General features: G+C 31.7%; 1 long non-coding RNA gene across 1 annotated transcript; it reads right to left on the reverse strand.

Moving 5' to 3' along the window:
- Positions 1-350: 350 nt before the first annotated feature.
- LOC136972028 (uncharacterized) lies at positions 351-1001 on the reverse strand. The gene is made up of 3 exons (XR_010880269.1): positions 917-1001; positions 776-844; positions 351-438 (listed from the first exon to the last, which is right to left on the reverse strand). It is a non-coding gene; the product is annotated as an uncharacterized lncRNA (long non-coding RNA).
- Between the last annotated feature and the right edge of the window lie 20969 nt (positions 1002-21970).

The raw sequence follows: 21970 nt of genomic DNA on the forward strand, positions 1-21970 counted from the left end.
TTCTGACTTTTTTAAAATATAAAACGCGATACAACTATAATATATAATTACTATAACACTTAATTAATATTAATAAAATACAAGAACAAAGCACTAATTCTTCTATAAATCAAAACATAATAATTCAGTAAAGATCATCACAATAATATAACATATTATTTACACGTTTTATTATTTAAACATTGAGTTTTTTTCAAACACATGAATTTCAACGGTTTAAAGAATTGTTCAGATTTAGAATACCAGAAAAGATAGAATGAAGAGAACTTGCCATCTGAAATAAAACACATGCAATTACAAGTATAAAAATTCAACAAGTGACAAAAGGAATTTAGTTGAAAAACTTACTTTTATGGGAAACTTTTTAGTCACTTTGAAGTAATCTCCAGCAGTCAAACACAAAGATTCTTTACCAAATCTCTTCATAAAATTCAGAATCTGTTTAAAAAATTATTAATAATATTGCATTATAATTATACAACAGATCAAAAGAAATAAGTAAATCAACAAGATAATATATTACTGGACCAAATATCCGGCATTCATAAAAACTGGATAGTTTTCAATTCCGGAAGCTCTAGTAGCCATGTAGCCGGTTGCAGTATCACACTGCTGACAAAATGTGTGTTTAAACACAGTTTCGTTCTTTACATTGCATTGTGTATTTTACATTTTAAGTTCAAATTTAGACAGAAAACAAAAATCTACACTTCAGGTCCCAAGCATGCCGGATATTTTGGTCTGGTACTCTGTAATTTGGTCTGAAATATTTGACCTTTAATTTCTGTTCTAGTTCGAGATGACAATCGGCGAATCTTCTAATATCTTGAAACGAAGTTTGCATCTGAAAAAAATAACACATTTAATCTAGTTTGAAAACGAATTAAAAGCTCTTAATTCTAATAAGATAAATTACTCTGGATGTGAAAGCGGATGCAAATACACCCAATAAAATACACAGAAAAGTTACAAAAACACAAATAATGCCGGTGTAAACTTTGAAAATAAATTTCATGTTTGAAGATACGAAAATAAAGTAAAGTAGACTGGTTTCCATTAGTAAACATCCATACATAGTAATTAAAACATAATTAAATGGACTGTTGAGTTGACTAGTAAACACCCAAAGTTCGTGGTGTCGCACCATAATTGCTTCCAATTCCGATTGCAAATTCGGATTATACTTTTTCAATTGATACAAATCTTCTGATACTGCCTTGAAAGACTCCATTACAGTAATTGCAATTATTATGAAAAATATATCAATATTCACAAGGATACCAGTGAGTAATATCGTCCAGATCCCGAGTTCAACAGTGCAGAAAAGAGTTTCGTATTTGTATATCTTTCCTTGTTCTATCGCGCGGTAAAAGTAAAACACATTTATAACTTGAGCCCACAATGTGAAAACTACAATCAGAATTGAACTGATGATTTCAGCGTAGTTTATCACAGAAAATATTTTATTTTCTAAAGAATTTGAGATTTTTAACTTTACTTTCGAATTTAATTTAACTCTTTTCACAATAGTAAACAATAGAGCTGCTGAGAATGCGAAAATTGCAACAGCCAGTTTGACAAAGCCATCGTTCTCGATAAACGAGAACCAAGAATTGCAAGGTGTTTTATTCGATAAATAAGGAATTGTCATAGAAAAGGTGAGGATGAAATGTATCCAATAAACACATTCAACGAAAGAGACGTACAATTTATTTAGAAGTTTAATAAAGTAAGCGTCATTCTTGACGGTACAAAAGCAAGGATTGAAAAAATGCCATCCGTAAATCATCGATATTGACGTAAATGAAGGCAGAAAACATTGCAAACACAATTCCGTGTTTAAATCAACAACACTGGGTCTAACAGTCGAAATTACGGTTGACATATTTTTAAATAGCGAAATAATAGCATTTATATAAAGATGCTGTTCTGAAAATGCTTGTTACATGAAAGTTAGTCGTCTTGTATGTTATAACTGAAAATGACTCACTCCATACTTACGTCTTATATAAGTATTAATACATTAAGTGTATCTTCTAATTAAAGATGTTTGGTATGTTAACATAACTATTAAAATAATGGGATCTTCATCTTTTAGGAGATACATTATGCAAACAGTTTGATAGCTGATTGCAACAACTATGCAATTAAGAGTGATAAGAATTTTGGTTTATATGAAATCGATATGTTAATATATCATTTTAATTGATGTATCTAATTGGAAATAGTTTGCTTTCCTTAATTTACGTGGGCATAAATTAGAAGTACATCATAGAAGTATTTAGTATGTTTGAAATAGGAAGCATATTACATTAATTACTACAATTAGTATATTAATTTTGCATAATGGAAATGTATTCTTATATCATAATGGTTTAAACTGAATACTTGTTTGTGCTGTGACGTCTACAATCATCTTGTTTAATTGTGTAAACATGTATTATTATCAGAGATTTATTTGCCTAATTTTTATTCTTATTTTATTTACATTTTTATTTTTGAGTAATAAAGGTATTTTATTATAATTAAATAATATTTCTTGGTTAATTCCTTTTATAAAATTTTACATTTTTTTATGCTCATTTCTTTTATTTACTGTTGAAAACGACATTCCAGCTTTGTGTACTTGGATTTTGTTTAAATTTTAATAATTTAAGCATACCACTTCCACTTCTTACTGAACCTTTTTGTTCCTTTCTCCCCTTTTTGTGAGGAGTTTTATTCTTCTACTCTTGGTACTCTCTCTCTGCCACTTCCGTGGGTAATGATGTCATCTTGTATTCTTCTTTGTTATATGTTATTATGTAGTTGTTACTGCCACTTACAAACTTTGAGCACTTAACAGAGATGTTTGTCGTGTTTACATAACACATCTTTATATTAGAAAATGCATTTATTCTATCAATTCTTATATAAGAATTTAAGTAAATCAATGAGCTATTTTTAATTACTGTATTTAGATATACAGTAGACCCCCCTATAACACGGTAGATAAGTTCCGTGTTATATGAATCCGTGTTGTACGAGTCACTTAAATACATGAGCCAATCACAGCCCGTGTGTCGGGCTGTGATTGGGTCATGTATTTAAGTGACTATAAACACACTATAAACACACTATATCCCGCCAAATTGAAATTATACCATTTGAAAAACGGTTTGTGTTTTTGGAAGCTAGATAATTGGTCCAGTACTATATTAAATTTTTGGTTTGCTTATTTATTTAATTGTTGTGTAATTGTTACATAATATTATTAATAAATTATCAAATATACTTTGAAGTTTTATGAAGAGATTTGGTAGGGAATCTCTGTGTTTGTCTGTTAGAAATTAGTTGATAATTTTTCTAAATACAGTCAAACCTGTTTTTATGCGGTCTTTTTTGTGCGATTTTTTAATGCGAATTTTTAATTTGTGCGGTTTTTTTTGTGCGATTTTTTATTTGTGCGGTATAGTTGGCGACTAGTCTCGTGCGATTCATCATGTCTCACGTTGACTTATTATAGCTAAATAAACTTATTATAGCATAAATGAATTTATTATAGTAATATTATTGCATGAATATGTAAAAAATGAAATAATTTATTTTTTAAGTCAACAAAACACCACCTGGACAAAAATATGTAAAACAGGCGATAGACGAGACGATGCAGTCAAGTGCTGACATCTGTTGTCAATAAATTCCATTTCGTACGGTTTTGAGTTATTTTCTACGCGAGACTTTTTTTATGCGGTCCCTATTGACCGCATAAAAAAGTATTTTTTAATTGTGTTGCGAAAACTATTTTTTATAGCCACTCGTGAAGTTTCGTGCGATTTTTTTATGCGTTTTTTTATGCGGTCCCTATCCACCGCATAAAAACAGGTTTGACTTTATAACTCAAATTTTGAGTGGTACAAGTATTGTATTCTTGAAAGAGAAAGCTAGTAAAGCTTCCTGGGGTGGCTATCGTTATATTCCATTATCTCACTTGAAATCGGTTCTAGTATAGTGCTTTATCTCATATTGTTTATGTATTTTGTAACGTTAACAATTGATTATTTGATACAGGAAATATTAAAGCGTTACACCGTGATCAGCAAAGATTGGCTTTATAATATTCTTTATTCTTGGTTACCAACGGATCTTCTAACAAGGCAAAAAATAATAGAATATGTCACACGAATAAAGCTATTCATTATTTATTTTCAATGACGATAATTCGGATGATAAGTAGAAACATCGTCCGCATTAACTTCCGCATTTCCGGGTTTTGGATTTTTCATTTTTGTCTCTCTCCGTTTTGTGGCCAATAAGAGAATCTGTTTTAGTCGTGACCATCGTGGGGTTCCCAGTCCCACTATAAGAGTAGACAGGAGAGTAAGGGAGTAGTCCCGACATATCCGGAATGGACACCCATGAAAAATTCTTAGGGTTGCTCGTCCGGGTGCAATTGAGGGTCCTCTCAGTGGTAGACTGACGCCATCACTGTCTTGTTTATTGTTTGTAGGTTATTTTTTTCGACACCTTTTTAAAATCAGTCTTTATTCAGATTACGTTCGGAATTTCTTACTCTGAAAGTTGGCATCCTTAGTCGGAAAGGTATAGAAATTATGTTAATTTGTGAATATATCATTAATATTTGCAGATTCCAGCAATTAAAGCGAATATTAACTCTCGGGATCGATCTGATACAGATTATTATTGCCGTTAACAAGGAGGTTGAAAAGAATGGTTAACGACAAACTTGAATAGAACCTTTCCGTTCAGATTTTTATCAACGTTTTCCCTTAATATCTTATTTAAAAACTAATTGCCATTTTTCCCTTGTTTGTTTGTTTGTTAAGGTACGGCAATGCAACACTTGGGCGATCTGCCTGGGGAGGGATCTTTTTAATGGTAACTGACCGCTATTCGGGCGTTACAGACGTGGAGAAAACCCCGAAAACTCCATGTGGTCAACCCGTCCGAGCGAGGCGCGAATCTACGACCGAACTCCCAGTGTTCGGGAACGGAACCGCTTGGCCACTGGTGGGCTTACCATTTCTAAACGATATTTATAAGTTGGCTTTGATTCCTGCATATAAATTAATATTTAGAATTCAAAACATACAGTAAAATTATTGTTGTAATTTTTTAAATGAAGAAAAAAGAACAATTAATTATTTTTATTTTAGAAAAATAAAATAAAATAAATAAAAGGACGACAGGTGGCGCGTTACGAATTGTCGTTACGTCATCGGCAAGATGGCGGCTAGGTTGTAGTTTAGGATGTAACGTGTGTCGTAATAAGAAATGAATAGATTAGCTTTTAGTTAACAGTTAAATGTTAAAATAAGTAATTAATTTAGCGCTTAATGCCTTATATATATAACACAGATCGTATAAATAAATAATTTTATGAAGTTTATATCTGAAGCGATGTATCAAAAGACTCTGTTGTACTATTGTTTGCTTTTACCTCTTACTGTTCCTGCTATATTAGTTTTTCTATTCTGGGCTTGGTTAGGGTATCATCTCTTCACCGAATGAGTGAACGATTCTGAAGGTAATTTTGCTCTTCAACAGCATGCTTCACTTTTGTTTATGTGTTTTTTAATTGAATGATTTTATTAGGAGAATCTATTCTTAAAACATAGGGTAAGGTATAAACTCTGATTGACGGGTTTCTTATCCGCAGAACTGTAGATTCCCCCCCTTTTAGAGCAAACAAGTCAGAGGAACCATTCTTGTATATGCGACTCTTATTTACCTCAAGGGGTCAGATTTTACCTTGTACTGGTATACTACCTATTTGCACTTTAGTACACTTTGAATAGAAAAGTACTAAAACCTCAAGTATACTGCCTATTCTCAATGCTCCATGTCGGTCGATATAGCTTGCCTCGATCAATGCTCTACATGTAGTTGTGTGCTTGAGGTGTGAGCCCCACACCTCTCTAAAACTATGTAACATCAAGTACTTCACAAATAGTCTAGTGGACTAAATAGTTAAAGTGATTGTAAAGATAAAAACCACAATAGCACAAGCAAACTGGAACGATATGTATAGAATCTCACCTAAATGCAAGATTTCCAGCAATGAAACACCCAATTCAGTAATTTGAACGTTTTCAGCCACTCCTTTATTGGCCTTCTTCGGGAAATGGAAAACAAAAATAACATTTCATATTTTCCGAAGAAAGCTCATAAAGGAGTGGCCTAAAACATTCGAATTACTAATTTGGGTGTTTCATTGCTGGAAATCTTGCATTTAGGTGATTGTAAAGTATTGGCTTGCAAACAGAAAGGAAGTGCCGACCTCGCTAATTGGGTTTGAGGGTGGTCCGGTCATAAACAACTTGCCAGGTGGTAAATACCTGGTAGTAAACAAGTGGGTGACCACCCACGTCGGAGATGGGTGGACATGAAAGTAAGCTTCACCTTCATCCCATCTGAGTGGAACTTGGGTGAAAGCTGTTTGCAGGGAAGATCTGTAATTGGTTGGAGGTTCCCATCCAAAAATTCCTTAAGTTGGAGAGCGAGCGGGATAGGAGGGAGAAAAGGGCTCGAGACTGGTAATGCAGAAAGCTCGGACACTTGGAAAGCCCGCTGAAGTTAGAGAGAGAGAGAGCATACTCCTCTGCAAGATATCTCGGGGACGGGTAAGTGCTGAGACCGGACGAACCGTGCAGTAGAGCCAATCTACAGGCTGACAGAGACCTCTCCGGAACTTAATCATTTCCAAAAGTAAATAAACTGTATATACTGAATAGAGTTTCTCAAACGGGATCCCAGTTGTTTTTTTAACCTGGGAAATCCCACAAATTTCTTAACAGTTTACTTTTTTCTTATTTTGTGTTCAGTTTGAGGAAATTTTGCAAATAGAAAGTATAATTAACTTATAAACTGTCAGAATACATTTGTATTTACTAATTTTAAACCTACTTATTAGTTTTTTTAATTTCTGTTTGTTATGGCCTGTCACAAATGGTCAATAATCAATACGTAGCTTATTTGTGGCAGGACTCTGAAAGATGTCCTGCCACAAATAAGCTATGTATTGTCAGAACCTGTAATATCTGGAATAATTGTGCTTACACCATCTTAATTTTTAACCACATTCAGTAGCTTCAATAACAGTGTAACACCAGGTTGTGCAAATTGGGCAAGGATACAAATGAGTACAAAATCTGCAAGTATAAAGGTTTTCTTTATAAACCTGATTATTAAAGACAAACGAACTGCTGAATTATTGGGCTATAAGCTTGATGTTTCTATTAAGGCAGCCAAGGTAGACAAATCAAGAATACTAGAGAGCAAAAGAAGTACTACAATCTCAAAAACAACTAGAAATCTTCCAGGCTACGGGTGAAAAAAACATAACATCTGTCTTCTCTTAAATGCATTAAACACGATTCCACGCACAAGAATTGAATCGGAAAGGGCATTTTCGGTAGCAGGACTTTTCATTACTAAAAAAAGAATCAGATTGAGTGATCGGATTATTGACCATCTTTGCTTTTTAAAATTATCTTATAAAAATTTTTCAATAATATTTTGTATTATGTTTTATTTAAAAAACGAAAATTTCCTTTTACGTTAGAAGTTTGATCTAAGTTCATTTTTTTTTTAATTTTCAACTCAATTCAAAGGATTTTGTTGTTGCTGTATGCAGTTTCCAGCAAACTTTAATTAATTTTTTCTTTGTGAAAATTTCTACTTAATTCAAAGGTAATTTTTAATATATATCTTATACAGCATTATTAATATGATTTTGTAGGTTCAGAACATATTAAAGTACTTTAAAAAAATGAAAAATAATTATATCATTTGATTTCAAGATATTTTGTATATCTTAAAAGTAATTAATTCTATCCTGGAAAACAGTTCACTTTTTTCCTGAAATCCCGGGACAAGCAAAAGATTGGGAAATGAGAAACCCTATTACTGACTATCTTGAGTGCGGAGGTGTGCTTCCACCGAACCTACGTCGGAACAATATCCAGTCGTGTTTAATCTGGCAAACCAACTCGGGGAGTTTTGGAAGGAAACTTCGCTGTGATAGTCGTAGCGGAGCAATGAGATATGCAATTGGTGCGACTTGGTATCGGGGCTGTATCTCGTGAAGGTATGGTTTCTTTGACTTTTTTGCTCTGATAGATGTGGTCTATAGCTCTGATAAGTGTCATTCAGAGGTTTAACTGTACCCATAGGAGAATGAACTTTAGATATAATAGAAAATTTAGAAAATATAATTCTTATTAATCTTCTGTTTTTTACATTGTGGTTTTTAGAATTGAAATTGTAACATGGGCTTATAACACAACTTTCTTGGTAAGGTTCTAGCTTTTCAACAAGGTGATTGGGATCTTATCAGAGGTATAAATCATGCCTATAGGAGTAAAAAATGTCAAAGGAATTGATTGTGTACAAGTGATGCCTTGCAAGATAAAGCCGCCGAAATCAGCCTATCTGGGATTTGGAGCCTCAAAAATGGGTAAAACTTGATAAAATCCAGAACTATTTCTCAAAACAATGGTAAAAAATGCTCTAATAAAATGTTTTCCAGTTTACTAGAGATTGATAAAGATCATAAAACATGAGAAACTCCATTGCACTGACTACTACTAGGTTTTGATTGGAATCATGGTGCATGCTTCATTAAACTTATTGTGTATTTAACAAGCTGATTTTTGGGGCTATATTTCAGAAAATGTTACATGTAGACCATTGGTTCTGTTGACTATTTTTTACTCCTATGGGCATGGTCTACACTGTGATAAGGTCACCTCATGCAGAGCTAGAGTTTTTTTCTTTAAATGTTTATAGAAATTTAATGAACACAGATGTTTTTAGTTGTTACCTAACTCATGATCAAATGAAAAAGTTTACTTGTAAAGAGTAATTTGGCAACTATGAATTGGTTGTTAAAGGCTTTGATATATGCAGTAATGATGCTAGGATTTTTGTTCTTGGGTAGTGGTTGGACAGGTGTTATCTGCATATTTCATTATCAAACAAACACTTCTAAAATTTAGCGATCAATTTTCAGTAAGACATGCAAGCAGAAAAAACTTTAATGAGAATGTAATTACATGGAGAACAATCAGTTCATATTTACAGAAACTTAATAAAGGTTAGTATAAGTAGACTTGAATAAATTATTTCAGTGTGAGACGACACCCATCCTAGCATGTGTGACCATGTGTCATGAGGAATACATAAATTTTGAACCCTTTCAAATAAACTTCTCATTTGATCATTATGTATAATTGAAGTATATAATAAGACTTGTAATCTTGTATTGAATTTATTGGTATATCTTGCATTCATGAAATTATAAAAAATAAAAGATAGAACTTTAATACAGTAGACCCCCCTATAACATGGTAGATACGTTCCGTGTTATATGAATCCGTGTTGTACGAGTCACTTAAATACGTGAGCCAATCATAGCCCGGCACGTGTGCAGTTTAGGGGCTACGGTTGTTTGAAAGGTTTTCTTCCATAAAATTAATCAATTCTAGACTAATTTGACTCAACATTTCCAAATCATGTATAATTTTTTGGGAATAATCCATATAAACTATGCTATAAACAAAAAATTGTAGGATTACTTACCGAGTGTGCACCATTTGACGATGCCATTGCTTAAGCTTGTTTTTGTCGCGGAGCGGCTCGTCGAATGGCAGGCGCATGTTACCTGATCGGCGAATTTTTCACTTAACTTTGGCGACGTCGTTAATAAAAATATGATTTTTATGGCCGTTGAATAATAATTGTTTTTTAGTAGGTCCAGTGCTCGTTTAAACTCAACAGTTTGTACAATATCCGTTATTGGTCCAGATTCCGACCAATACTGTCGCGACACGAGTCAGCGATGACATTTTACTGTGTTATACGAACGCGATAGCAATTTTTTCGCCATGTTATATGAACCCATGTTATATGGGGGTCTACTGTATTTGTATTCATTTTAAGAAATATAAAATTGCAAAAAAAAAAAAAAAAACAAATTTGTGAAATGAGTGAATTGGGATTTTTGATACAGTATGCTTAATAAAGATTGATTGTTTAATTTAAAATAAATATTATGCCAAGAATTATATAGAGCGCAATCTATTTTTTAACTGCAATTCTCTTTAAAACTGATAAATGCAAACATTCATGCCTGAGTGGAACTTACACATGTGGTATGTCAGGATATAGTACTTACGTAAACGTTGCCAGATGGCAGTCATAACAGAAAACATTTGTATTAATTAAATATTTAATGACTTTTATTCAAAGTTGTTCATTTTATGCTTTTAAACAAGATAAAATACAAATAATGCATTTTATTAGGTTTATTATTATATTTTACATTTTCTATTTCAATATATATTCTTGATATTATGTAAAAATATTAAACCAGTTTTATTCTATCATTGATGAAATTAAAATATAATATGTTTAAAAAAAGAAAAACTGTTTAACTTAAAAAATTTCTGGTATTTCAATATCATAATTTCTAAAATTAAAATGTTTTTCGTTCTAAAAACTATACCAGGATATTACTAAAAAACTTAGTTATTTTAATAAGGTGTTGACACTTAGATAACATTGTCGATCTAAATGTTTTCAAAAATATAAAAGTATTTACATATTTTGTTGCACTGAAACTGATTTCTCTCCATACCGAACAATACACGAATACTAAATGACAAGTGGTTGAGCTGATAAAGGGAACAGCCTCCCACTGAAGGATTTTGGATCAACCTCAGGAATTTCTAATGGGAAATTTGTCCCAGATGTGTTAATCCCCTTCACCCACCACTAGGTCTGAATGGGCTAGAAAAAAATGATTTAGTGCCCATAGAGCAGAATGAAAGACTAAAGAAAAAGCACGCTAAACTCCATTCAACATTTTAAAGTTTAAGAAATTGTACAATAATTAAAATTTATATATTTTATATAAAATGTAAACAATATAATATATTAGAAGTTATTTCGGAATAACTAATTGTTAAATGTTGAAATTAAAATGATACTTTAATTATAACAAAGGCCTTGATTAAAATAAAAATTTTGTGTGTCAGTAAAGTCAAAATGTTATAAATAATAAATATAAAGCACTGGTTCCCAACTTGTATTCTGTGAAACCCTAGGATTCCAACATTAAAAGTTGGAGTTCCGCAATGAAATTGGTTTTTGAGCTTTAATAGTTAAAAATATGTATGAGAAATTTGTTTAATTTAAAGTGACCAGACATCTTGAAATAGGCAGGATAGTCCTACTTTTTAACATGTCCCAATTTTAAAACTGTTCTGACAAATGTCCCACTTTTTGGATTGTTTCATAATTATATTCAAAAATAGTCAATATTCGTTACATAAATTGTAAGTCAAAAATGAATTGCATAAAAGTTATAACAAAAAATTTTAATACCTAATTATAGAAACGGTAACCCAATTGGCAATTATAACTATCTTGAAATTTTAAATTACTGGAGCAATCAAATAAAAACAAAACCTTCAAATACCAGTAATGTAAACTCTGAACGTTTTCGGCCTTCACCAAGACCTGTTTCGGGTTTTTTAACAAAACAGAATTCCAAAATGAATGATAATATTCGAAAAATCAATTTTTAAACTTTTGAATATTTCATAACGTAAGCCAAATTCATATGGTAGATAGACTGAAAATTGTAAATATATGATCATGTCACATACATTTTTAATATGTACATAGTGTGAGATGAATTAATATAGGTTAACTTTGCCTGAATTTTTCATAAAGGTACCACCGCATATGTGATACTGTATTGCAGTCTTTAAAGTTAATACACTTGCTGGTCAGGCTGGCTTTATATATTTCCAAAGCCTCCAGGCTACGAATATTGTCCGTTTGATATGCCTTAATTAACATAGTGTTCTGGAGGTCCGCGCGTACTTCCAGGTCGGTAGCGTATGTGGACAAGGCAATGGTATGCCTGTTGTTCGTAAGGTTGTATTGATGCTCACATACCTCTTTTGTATTGATCATTTAGTTGAGCCAATATACACTAATTTCTTTTGGAATCTATCATCCCTTACCAGTATACAGTACACTCCTGGGACTCTGCATTGATCCATCTTATCCTTTGCCAACTGTAGCAACTTACATATTGTACTGGATCTCCTGTACATTATCTGCAGTTCAATCTGCATTTGAACTTCTTATATAAATATATTGCAGGCCAAAGTGGTACCAAAATCGTGTATACACGAGCCCTGCTGACCTCTCTTAGGTAGAGGACTCTGAAGTGCAGAACAGGCTGCACCAAAACTGTATGTCAGGTAAAATGGTTGAACTTGAGAGTGAGGAATGCTGGTCGCCACTGGGTTGTACCACCAGAGCCTGAGCATATAACTCGGTCTGACTTTGTTGTCTAGTCACCTTAATACCACCACAGGTGACTGATCTCCAATGATTAAAATACAGTCACTTAGAACGCTGTAGGGCTATCTGGCAGAGCAGAGGCATTTAACCTAGTGTTGTAGATGTGATGGAGCTCCATACCTATTCATCTGTAACATTTTACATAACATTATTGAAAGAAAGCTGGCCTCCATAAAGCCCAGATTTTAAACCTTTGTGATAACTGTTTATGTGAATGGGTTATAGAATACAGCTAGATCCTTAATTCATTTGAAGGATTCAAACAAAATAGAACTTGTTGACATCAGTTCTGATCAGTTAAAACATGCCGCTTATAATTTTATGTCCCACTTTGGAGCCACTTTTTCAGAAAGGTAGCAGACACATTGAACTGTTACGACTTGTTAGAGGCATTGCCCCAAATTTATTTTTTCTCATTTTATTTGTCATTACTACTTAAATGAAAATCATTCTAGACATTTTAAATTATATTTTATAATTGCCCTAATCAAAAAGAAATTTTAAACAGATTAAAATTCTAACATTTAATAATATAAAATTATTTATCGCAATAGTTTTGTGAAATCTATCAAAAAATTTAAAATTTTTATTTTACCGACTGCTCGGATTATTGAATTTCTCATCAACAAAACCGACAGCTAGACACAAAAGTGACACGAGAAACTGGCAATAAAAAGTTCTTTTTATTGATTAAAATTCATTCATAAAATACATTCACGCACTCATTTAGAAGAGATTTTACAGAGAAACATCTAAAATATATAGAGACACGATATGATTTTTAAGTCAAATCAATTAAAAATCTAGTCGAATAATTTAGTCAATTTTGTCCCGATTGAATCTAGATACACGGAAAAGAAAAATATTAATTTATAATAATAATAATTTATGTACGTTAGAATAAATTAAAACTTACAATTCTTTAATTTAAAATATAGTAATTTTGGAAATATTTCAGTCATATTTTCAAGTGAAACGGTATGATAAAACTGCACTTGACAGCTCAGCTTGATTTGTCAATTTTTTCTTTCATTTGAATTTTTACAATAGTATAACAGAATTTGTTGTTTATATATTTATAAATTCTTTCAAATATCAAAAATAATCTGAATTTGCTAAATATTTTATTCTTTAGAATTGTTTTTTAATTTAAATTTTAACTGTAGTCATTATCTATATTTACGTGTAGTCTTATAGAAAATTTAAAATAATAATTGAACATTAAATAGTGCTTTTATAGAGTAGGTACAAGAGAATTGAATGTCAAAAAACAACGCAAGTATTTTCAGTTATTTTCAAACGTCCATCTTCGGCTTTCTATTCTTAGAGTACAATTTCCGAAACTTAAAAAAATAAACATCCTAAGTATCGGGGATTGTGTTTTAAGAATAGAAAATCGTTTAGATACCTTCGAAAGAGATTTAAGAAAGTCAAACAGACTTAGAATGTCTTTTTTATATTTAATTTCTGTATTTTAAAAATGAAGAATCTAATGTCCAGGTTAATAAAAAGTTGGAGTAGTTTCTTAGACCTATATTCTTACTTGTCAAATTTTAAACGAAGAAAATACTCCGAGGAACCATAAAATAAAACTATATTTATTTTACAGTTCCTTTATAAAATATTCATTTACCCATACTCCACTCTACGAAGAGAATTATCAAATTTTGATACCGTTGTAACATGAAATTAAGTATTTTTTGACGTTAATTAAATAATAATTTAATTTTTTAAATTATTGAATTGACGACGAATAGAAGATCCCTTTTATATTATAAAGTAATAATTAAAAATTTAAAAACATATATATATATATAAATTTAAATAATTTATAAAATTGCAACATATGACAAGTTATTTTTAAACATTGCAATAAATTTTATTTAATTTTGTTAGCACAGTCCAAAGTTAAATGTTTTTTTTTTATAATGAAGGATTTATTCATGAATCTAAGGCAGAAGTTTGAATAGGAGTGCTACAAAATAAAATGATTTTTCATTTTGCATTCTTTCTGTCATGGGGGCACTAAAATGACCTTTTAATCATGCATGTCATGGGTTCGGCGAGATTCGTAGTGAGGGAACCAAGTGATGAAAGGCCGGGACTTGTGATGTATCTGGAACAGACAACCCATGGAAATTTCCCGAGGATTTTCACCTGCCTGGATTAAATTCTTTGTCTCCTAGAGCAGTAGGATGATGCTTTTAATGTCTTCATTACTGCAAAAATAAATAAACAAAGCTTACTGGAATTATTTATCCAATAAATAACAACCTTCTTTTACGTTCCAGCAATATTCTATTTCGTAAAAAATCGTTTTCAACTGCCTTCAGCAGCCATCTTCAGTTAACCAGTACAAAAGAACATAGAATTCTAAAATACGCACGTGGAGTTCTAAACGTATGAAAATTAAATGAAATTCGAATGCGCTCATGCCGATCGTCGGTAATGCGCATGCACGCTAAAAACGGCGTTTTTTTAAGATGTTCCGTCGGTAAGCGACAGAACATCCATTCATATTAAAATTCCTTAAAGAAAAATATCATTTGAAAATAATTTCTGTGGATTGATAATGTTTTATCTAAGTTTGTTGTATTTCTGGATGATGTATTTTGTTTTTATCTGTAAATGAGCCACAATCTCAAAAAATGTTTAATCCTAATATATATGGTTTTATGCATAGAATGTTAATGTACTGTATACAAGGTCATTTGATGAGAACGATTTTATGAGATAAATGAAATTATCTGATAAAATTAACTTTTAGAAGATTAAAATATAAAAAAGGTAGAAATAAATACCAAGATATAATAATATGTTTCATCTTATTTTTATAAATGGTACTGGTAAATGTTTTCTATTTTTATATCCAACAAACAACAAGAATACTGCAATTTAAATCTTCAAAAACAAAGAAAAAATTATCGAATATTGTAAACATGAATAACTCCAAGAATTTTCAAGGTGGTAGTCTGTCCAGATGTGTCAAGCTTTGTCCTTCACCACTTATTTGCTCCATTATGAGTCTGGCCAAATTCATAACGGGCTTGCTAAAGAAGGTCCTCTTAGTGCTTACATAGCAGAAAGTGTTAAAAATAAATACTGTAAACAAACATATAAATTAACACACAAAAAAAACCTTTTTTTATATCCAAGATTTAGACAAAACAAACGTTTTCGACCATAAATGTGGTTGTCTTCAGGTTTTTTTGTGTTGATTTATCCTTCCCAGGGATTGTGCGAGAAGTTGTTTTAAACATATAAATTGTATTGATTTATTGTTATAAGCTACAATACTATTGGTGATTTGCTTTTTGTCCTTATAATACAATATATAAGGTGACCAAGTGTCCTCCTAATCTGTAAATCTCCATATTTGATTGATGCCGAGCCGATCCGTTGCATGTAATGTGATGTTATGTGTTTGCATTTGACACGATGTTTCATCAAGGCTCGGTACAGTGCAGCAAAACGTGATTGTGAAACTCACGTGCTCTGCACAGGAGACCTTGAGAGAGTGCACTGCATGCGAGTAGCTTTGTTTACTTCTTACCGAAACACAACACGCCACATACGCATTAGAAATTATTATAGTGTATTATTGTTGCAATGAATAAAATGTTTCTTTTATTTACAATATTTTTTTCTTTCAATTTGTGTGTGTCCTCCTTTTCATTGTAAAAAGTTGGTCACTTTACAATATATGAATTAATGAACACTGATAAGTCCTCCAAAGTACCAAAACTTAGTGCTCAATAATTCATATAACTTTATATTTCTTATTTTTTGGATGCTGACTTTTTGCATAATTTTTTTTACACAGCCTAGAACATTTTCTTCAAATTTTAAACCAGTTGGCACTTATAAGTGGCATAAAATTTGATAAACTGAAAGTAGTTTATAGTTATCATAAAGTACTACTATAATTGTTCTTAATTATGGAAACATAAATTAGTCTATTTTTCAATTGTCTAAATCAGGGGTTCTCAAAGTGGGCGTTACTGCCCCCCTGTGGGCGGTGAGTAAATCTAGGGGAGTGCTGGAAGTAGGGTACTGAACGGTGACCAAAGGCAAAAGTTGGGGTCACTGATGGGTTAGGGGGCATTGGGTATAACTTTATGGAACAAATGGGCGGTGGATCAAAAAAGTTCGAGAACCCCTGGTCTAAATTATCATTTCTCATTGGGGTACTGTTACTCCAAAGGACATATATTAGTTTTTTGGTGCAAAAAATATTGGAACACTACTAGACAAAAGATTTTGGTGATAACTTACTGTAAAGTAAGTTATTTTAAATTTTTTGCAGCATTGTTAGAAAAAAAAACATTGACTTACAAATAGGAATGACTCTAAACAAAAGAATTTGAAAGACTGGTTTAAATTATTTCAAAAATTGCTAAATATATATCTAAATTCCACTAAATACTCATGAGAAAATAAATATTTTTATTGCTTTTTAAACAATGTTATCATTAACATAAATTGTTATCCAGATCGCCATTGTGTTAAGTCATTTTAAAAGTAATCTGATAATTAAAGTTTACATCTCAATTAAGTAAATTTAATTTCTTTTCAATAAAAATTTCAAGTAATTTATTTTACAACAAACAGCCGCAATGTTTATAATGAATCTTGTCGAAAGTACATAAATTAAAATTTGTTTTCAAAACACCACCTCGGTATAAATTGACGCTCCAGTGGACGAGATAAATAATAATTATTATATCAGTTGTTCAGTCTGTTACAGAATAATCAGCTTTTTAATGATTTTTCTGTTTGTTTTACAATTTTATAAAATATTAAATTATTATCAAGTTCTTTACAGGTTGTTATTTATATTATTTTCATTTAAGATTTATTTAATTCAGTTTTTAATAAATTAAATTAACTCTTATAAAGGAAATACCATTGAAAGTAGTTTATTAATGAATTTCGTATGGAAAAATGATCAATTTAGCTTTAATAAATAGATACGTTTGGTAGGTAATTGCTTCCTGTTTACTCGAATACATTTGTAGGTTAAAAATATCGTCGATAAGTAAACAAATGTATGAATAGTCTGGAGTCTGTAGGAAAAATTTATTGTCCTTTTGTATTTATTTTTCTTTTGTAACATTTGAAATCTTTCTGATATTGTCAAATTTTATTTAGAATGCATCAATCATAGATTTCTGTGACTGATGCGATCTAAACTTGATATTGTATAGAAAAGATTTCTCTAGTTTCAAATCTAGTGGTCACCACAGTGCTGTCATTTTAAATTTAGTATAAATGCATCAAATGTCTTTATTTTTGAGTTTTCATTTTCTATAGTATGTATATTTATATAATGTAATAGGTCTTTAATTCTATTTTTTTTTTTTGTTTATCAACATTAATACAGTAGAGTCCCGTACAACATGCAAATAAAGCAAGCAACAACCTGCGAATTTTGTCAATCAGAGGTATACTTTTTTTTGGCTTATAGACCAAGGTTTAAACTTTCGTAAATTGTATGATAATGCAGGTTTCGACAACACGATTTCCTATAATGCGTGACAAATCCCCGCATTGTATGGGACTCTACTGTATCAATACTGTCATTTATGTATTGCAGCTTTATATTTTTCAGTTGCGTGATAATAATTAGATTTTTATTAGTGAAGGTCTATTAAATTGTTTTTTTTTTGTACAGTATCTTTCATCTTGTCTGGCAGCTTATCTTTATACATTTATATGTGCAAGTAGTAAAATTAAGATGACAAAGAACATCACTAACTATCTCAACCTCAATCTATCTTAATCAGTAATTCTCTTTGATGATCTTGATGACCTATAATGCTGATTCATTAAATGAATCACTCAGCATTTATTGTCATCAAGGTCAAAATAAGATAATACTTGATGCTCCAATGCTGGCTTAATATGCCATCTGTGTTCATTGGCACTACCAATGGTTTTGTTATCATAACTCTAGAGCAGTGTTTCCCAACTTTTTAGACTACCCCATTTGGTGAATATATTTCTTTTATTTTTGTTTCAGAATGAATTTTTCTTTCGTTATCCAACACTCCTACTGCTCCTTGCCTTCCAGCTAGTGTTACCACCCGTCCAGTTTTCACCCAGACAGTCCGGGAATTGACTCACTGTCCGGGTGAACTATTAATTTTGTCCGGGAATTTCGTATATATTGTGAAATTATGATGAAACAAAGTTCTTGCTGATATTGTTATAAATTTACACCATTTGAACAACGAATGACTTCACACTCACTGAAACTCATCTGCCATTCCGCCATGTTACTCTGTTTATGCTGACGTGTGACACACAACCTGCCTCTCGACTTTTTTTTTTTGCTTGTATGTTACTCCTACGCAAGTCCCTAGTTCCTGACTGTAACTGATTAGAACCGGCATGCATGTTATTCGTTACATGTGCGTTGTAAAATGACATTGCGCATGTGTCAGGAACTTCTGTTCGAACAAACCTGACCTGCCGTCCGGGTCAGCGATTTTGTAAAGGTGGCAACACTACTTCCAGCACCACCTTGAGTCTTCTATTAACCTCAAGGAGTGGTAGTATCCATTTTGGGAATCAGTACTACAACATAATACAATGTAAAAGTTCCTTGTCCATTAACATTGGCTTCATCGAGGCAAGAACATCTTTGACGGAGATTAGATTTTCCTGAATTTAATCATAAAACTTTGAATATAAAATTAAAAAGTGATGATAAATAAATGATAACGTTATTTCAGATAGATTGTAACAATAATAACAGAGATATGATTTAAAATCATAATTGCAATTACTATTTAATATGAAGAAGTATTATTATTATTATTATTATATCGTGTTGTATTTTAAGTCAGAGTTAGTTAGTTTATGGGAGAATTGAGATTGATAAAGGAAAGAAGCTGCTTAGAAATTTAGTGTAGGTTCTTTTGTATAATGAATGTATTTATTCAATATAAATTAGATGTAAAATTAAAGTAACTTATTGTGTTTGTATAAAAGTCTTTACATAAAAAGTAGGTTAGTCTAATCATGAACAAATCTATTTATTTATTACATTTACAATACGAAGTGTCATGAGATTGCAGATCTGCTCTCTGTATGAACAACAAGACCCCTAATAATAGTGAAATAAAATACAAATTGCATAAACATACAATAAAAAAATACTTAAAACAATCATTGTGATTAGATTAATACATAGATTACATGATTCATATTCAAAGCCTTAATTTATATATAACAAGCTAAAACTAGCTCTTATCATAGTATATAGTAATAATCAAATAGCATAAAGAATGTGTTTTTCTTAAAATAAAGGTATTACGAATTATCTCGTAGTTGGCTTATGTAACAGAAAGCTCTTCGCTAAAGCCAAACTACGAGTTAATTCGTGCACAGACACGATTCGTCCTGTCACTTCGCTACAGCCAATCGGAGATGTGCGTCTAAATTCATTAGTAATAAATCGGATATAGAGGCGAACACATCACATTACGTCTTTTTTGAGTGTGTTATTTTTTATTTATTTTTATAATCAAATTATAAATATCCCAAAATGGATAAGAAAAGACCACTGAGTAAAAAACAACTTGATTACTACACTAATCTAAGTGATTCAGAATCTGACAAAATTTTTGGTGAGGATGGGGGAGTTTATTTGGCAGCGAAATGGTCCTGTTACTGTTTGTAAATGGAAAGACAAACGAGAAGTCCTTACCATTTCAAACATGCACGTTGTTGAAATGGTAGAGGTGTTCAATCGCAATGGAAAATGTTCGATGAAACCGAATATAATTCGAGATTATAATCATGGAATGTCTGGCATTGACGATCAGATCAAATGCTATCGTACTACACAGCTCTAAGAAAGACTATTAGATGGCCCAAAAAGGTTGCATTACATATTATAGAAATATATATACATAATGCGCACAAACTCTTTCAAAAAGCAACTTCTTCTAAAATAAAACTTATAAAGTTTAGAGAAGCATTCGTCAAAGCGTTAATTGGAGAAGAGATTCAACCAGTTTCAAAAAAAATTAAATTGCAGAAGCTCCACTATTTACAGAGTATCCCATCTACTCAGAAAAAACATCATCTGACAAAGCCATGTCGAATTTGTACCAAAGCTAAAAAACGCCGAGAAACGCGTTATTTCTGTCCAATCTGTCTTGAGAAGCCAGCCCTTTGCGTAGAAGATTGTTTTAAAAATTATCACAAACAATAAAAATATCGTTTTGCTTTTGATTTTAAATAAACATTTTATAATATTTTCTGTTCGTTTAAATTTATATTTCTGTTTTATAAATTATCACAAACAATAAAAATATTGTTTTGCTTTCGATTTTGAATAAACTTTTTATGATTATATTTTCTGTTCATTTATTAATAAATGTTCTGTTCATGTAAGCCAAACTTGATTTTTTGTTCTTGCCCCTGAAGCTATCTATTCATATTTACACTGATATACTACGAATTACATCGTAGCTGCACAAATATGGCAAGGAAACAAACTACGACTATAACTCGTAGGTGGAATACTAATGGCAGAAACATACAATAAAAAAATACTTAAAACAATCATTGTGATTAGATTAATACATAGATTACATGATTCATATTCAAAGCCTTAATTTATATATAACAAGCTAAAACTAGCCTCTTATTTTATTTATGTTATAATTTAGTGTAGGGAAGGATTTCTTATATACTATAGCTGATAGCTACAACAATTCTAAATTTGGTCTTGTTCGTGTAAGTGGAAAAATGGCATTGATAATGATTTGTTCGTGACTGTCGCAAGTAGCTGATAACATCTAATGCCCTTGCCAGATAAAAGGTTTACTTAAGGAAGTTGAAATAATGAATAAATGTAATTTATTTAATAGGTCACAGTTAATAAATGTATTGGGATATCCATTAATTTCATTAAATGTAATAATTAATTCAAAGAATTAATATAAATGCTTTAAATTAATTAATTTGTTTTACTAGATACATAATGTATATCAATATTCAATATAATTTTTCATTGGTTATGTTAATTTGTTTTTAATCTACATATATATTGGGCCAGTCCTGGCCAAAATTTTTGGGCATGCTGAAAGTTATAATAATAATAATAATAATAATAATAATAACTCTCCCGTGGTCACCACCTGGTCGTGGTGGGAGAGCCCAGTAATTTTACTGATCCATAGGGCAATGCAGGCTGGAGCATAAGCTCCTGGTAGGGACACCCATGCCAGTAAGGTCTATGGGGAGAAATGAAGCTAAGAGTGACCACGCCCACATTCTGTGGAGATATTCATCATGGTAATAACTAGATCAAAGTGTGATACCGGCTCGGACGTCGCCCGGGTTAACAAGGTCCGCGTTCGTGGGTTAGGCAGAGGCTCACGTTCGAAAAATAGGTCACAGTCTCCCTTGGTTACCGGTGGCGAAAGCAGCACCGGCCCAAGCATGGCTACTGCAATGCCCTCAACAGATGTGAGGAACCAACCCAGCCTTGGTGTTTCTGTGGCAATGCATCCACAGACCACAAAGGCTGGAAAACCACGCCAACGGATGAAATGGACAGTAGAAATGAACG

Source organism: Centruroides vittatus, unplaced genomic scaffold, assembly GCF_030686945.1.
Source record: "Centruroides vittatus isolate TY-2023 unplaced genomic scaffold, ASM3068694v2 contig_2747, whole genome shotgun sequence".
NCBI lineage: Eukaryota > Metazoa > Arthropoda > Arachnida > Scorpiones > Buthidae > Centruroides > Centruroides vittatus.